This window comes from Phacochoerus africanus, chromosome 12, assembly GCF_016906955.1.
Source record: "Phacochoerus africanus isolate WHEZ1 chromosome 12, ROS_Pafr_v1, whole genome shotgun sequence".
In the NCBI taxonomy this organism is placed as follows: domain Eukaryota; kingdom Metazoa; phylum Chordata; class Mammalia; order Artiodactyla; family Suidae; genus Phacochoerus; species Phacochoerus africanus.
Window position 1 is genome coordinate 57,447,699 of NC_062555.1, and position 3,450 is coordinate 57,451,148.

At 38.3% G+C, this 3,450-nt stretch overlaps 1 non-coding gene across 1 annotated transcript; it reads right to left on the reverse strand.

Annotated features, from left to right (window-relative positions):
- Window positions 1–3,106: 3,106 nt before the first annotated feature.
- On the reverse strand, window positions 3,107–3,208 carry LOC125113111 (U6 spliceosomal RNA). Its single transcript, XR_007131341.1, has one exon. It is a non-coding gene; the product is annotated as a U6 spliceosomal RNA (small nuclear RNA).
- Window positions 3,209–3,450: the final 242 nt, after the last annotated feature.

A 3,450-nucleotide genomic window follows, 5' to 3' on the forward strand; every position in this document is an offset into this window, starting at 1 on the left:
AAGTTTCATGGTGTCATGTTTTTTATTTAAGTCTAGGCCATTTCGAGTTTATTTTGAGTATAGTATGAGGGTGTGTCCTAACTTTATTGATTTCCATGCAGCTGTTCAACTTTCCCAACACCATTTGCTGAAGAGATTATGTTTTTTCCCATTGTATATTCTTGCCTCCTTTGTCAAAGATTAATTGACCATTAATTGAAGGTGTGTGGGTTTATTTCTGGGCTCTCTATTCTGTTCCATTGATCCATATGTTTGTTTTTTGTCCTGATAATTACTGCAGCTTTGTAATATTGTCTGAAGTCTGGGAGGGTTATTATGCCTCCTTCTTTGTTCTTTATCCTCAGGATTGAATAAAGCTGTTTTTAAAAAGAGCATATACAGTAACAGAAAGTAAAATTTGTGACGATCTATTTGCCTTTACAAAAATAAACCCAGAAAGGATAAACCAGAAAACCACAAAGTTGGTTACCTATAAGGAGAATGTGGAAGTAGGGGGTTGGGAGGGAATGGCATTTATATGAAAATACTTTTCTGTAAAGTTTTTCTTTTGGAAATATGATAACTTCATATTCAAAAATTAAATTAGTAAGGATAGGATAGGTAAAACAAAATAGAAAGCAAACTGAGGCAAATCAGCCCAATTAAATTTCAGATGAGAAAATACTCATAATGTGGAATCTAAAACAAATCACATCACCAAACCAAAAAAACACACACAAAAAAATTTCAGATGAGTGGTATAGCCACACAGAAGGAAAACAGAAAAAGAAAGAACTAAAATGAGCAAAGTCTGAATGCAGCACCAGACTACATGTCCTTGGTTTGTGGTGGAGGAATAGGGCACAGAGGAAATTACAGACAAATCTGGAGCTCTTTTCAATAGGTTTGGTTTGTGTAGAGGCAAAGGTGAAGCAATTCTGAAATGATTTTAGATGTATTATGTGATGGAGCAAATAAGTACATGTGTTGTCTTGGGGGATCCAAGGTTCTCACTTAAAAAAAAAAACAAAAAAACAAAAAAAACAAAAAACCTCATACCCATGTGGAATAGGAGAAGAAAGTAAAGATAAGCCCTACAGAGATGGACGGAGATTGAAATTATTGCTATGAATTCTTGACTTCTGAAGCCTGTACATGTGTTTATGCAGATATGTATATGTCTATATATCTCTGTGTGTGTATTTATACATGTATGTATATGCAGACATGTGTGTAAGCATATGTACGTGTTTATGCATATGCGTAAGTAGCCATTGGTTTTCTAGCTCACTCAGTTGAAATAGCTGTATATTTGTACATATGTGTGTATACACATATACATGTGTGTGCATATGTATATATGCATGGGGATAACTTTACATGGATTTGCTAGTTCACTCAACTGAAAGGTGCAAGAAGCAAAGATTCCCAAAAGCAGGGAACATACCTCACCCCCAGATCTTGGTTAAAAAGAACCAAGATTCTTCATAGAAATGGCTGAATTCAGGACCGAGACAGGCAGATACAAAAAAAGCCTGGAATATCTTTTTATGCCAGATATGGAGGAAGTGTTCACCATGCTGGGGGAGGGGTATCGCATATCACAGGAGCACAGGAGCCAGCTTGTATGGGCTCCACTGGCCAAATCAAGGGTAGTTTGAGCATAAACACAATTACAGTAGGGGTCTATAAATCATTGAAAAAATGTTTTCATGAGGTCATACCTATAATGAATACATAAACAACTGAGAGCAATAGGGAGGGTTCCTGCTCAAAACAGAACACTACCTGCCAAATAGCAAATGGAGAGTGAGTGCTAGAATTGGAACATAACTATTTGTAACCGTCATAGTAAAGATCAGTTCAGGAGTTCCCATTGTGGCTCAATGGGTTAAGAACACAACATCGTGTCTGTGAGGATGCATGTTCGATCCCTGGCCTCACTTGGTGGGTTAAGGATTCCACGTTACCACAAGCTGTGATGTTGGTCACAGATGAGGCTTGGATCTGGCGTTGCTGTGGTAGTGACATAAGCCTCAGGTGCAACTCTGATTCAACCCTTAGCCCAGGAACTTCCATATCCTGGAGGTGTGGCCATAAAAAGAAAGAAAAAAAAAAGATCTATTCAGCAGAAATTATCAATGGATGTGGATGCTAAATCCAGAAGGGAATTTTGATGAGAAGCAAAATATTTGCATGTCTCTCCACGAATTGCATCCCTCAGTATCCATAAGGGATCGGTTCCAGGACCCCCGTGGATACCAAAACTTGCAAATGCTCAAGTCTCTTGTGTAAAATGGCATAGTATTAGCATATAACCTTGGCACATCCTCCCGTTAAATCATCTCTAGACTTTATAATATCTAAAACAATGTATGCTGTATAATAGTTGGCAGCATGCCACAAATTCCAGTTTTGCTTTTGGAAATTTCTGGAATTTTTTTTTCAAATATTTTCCATCTGAGATTGGTTGAATCTGATGAGGATGTGGAACCCGTGGATACAGAGGGCCAACTCTATATGAGAGAGAGAGAGACAGAAAGATGAAGCAAATGTGTAAAATGTTAATAGCAGGTGAAGCTGGGTAAACAGTATTCTTGGTAATCCTCATGCAACTTTTCTATGCTTGAAATAATTTCCAATTAAAAAGTTTAAAAATTGAAGGAAAGGTGTTCCATCGAGGCTCAGCGGTAACAAACCCGATTAGTATCCATGAGGACGCAGGTTCGATCCCTGGCCTGGCTCAGTGGGGTAAGGATCCTGTGTTGCTGTGAGCTGTGGTGTAGGTTGCAGATGAGGCTCTGATCCCAGGTTACTGTGACTGTGGCGTAGGCGTGGGCTGCCAGCTACAGCTCCAATTCAACCCCTAGTCTGGGATCTTTCATATGCTGCGGGTGTAGCCCAAAAAAGACAGCAAAACTAAACAAAACAAAATTGGAGGAAAAAACAAACAAACCCTGAAAGTAGCTTTAACTTCAAAGTCTTCTTCCCAGGAGTAGGTCAATGTTCACAGTTTTGTATATATTTCTAGATCCATCTCTGTGCATTTTTTATTGTGGTAAGTATACATAACAAAAGATTTACTATGTTAACCATTTTTAAGTGTATAGTCCAGTGCATTAAGTACAAAAAGGTGGGATGCTTCTGGACCTGTGTGTCATTCTTGTGCAGAGGCCATGCCAATCTTCTCTGTGTGGTTCCAATTTTAGTCCACATGCTGCCAAGGCAAACCCTCTATGCATTTTTAAACAGGCATGTTCCAACACTGTAAATGTAATAATACATTTACAAAGGAAGAAAAAGAAACACTGAAGGTGAAAGACAGTCTTTCCTGGTAAAACAAAAACAAAATATTCATGACCAGCCCAACGGCAAGAATGTTAAAGGAAATCTTCAGGGCGAAGGAAAAATGGTAACAGTTGGAAAATTTAATCCCCATAAAGGAATAAATAATGCCAGAAATGGTGAATG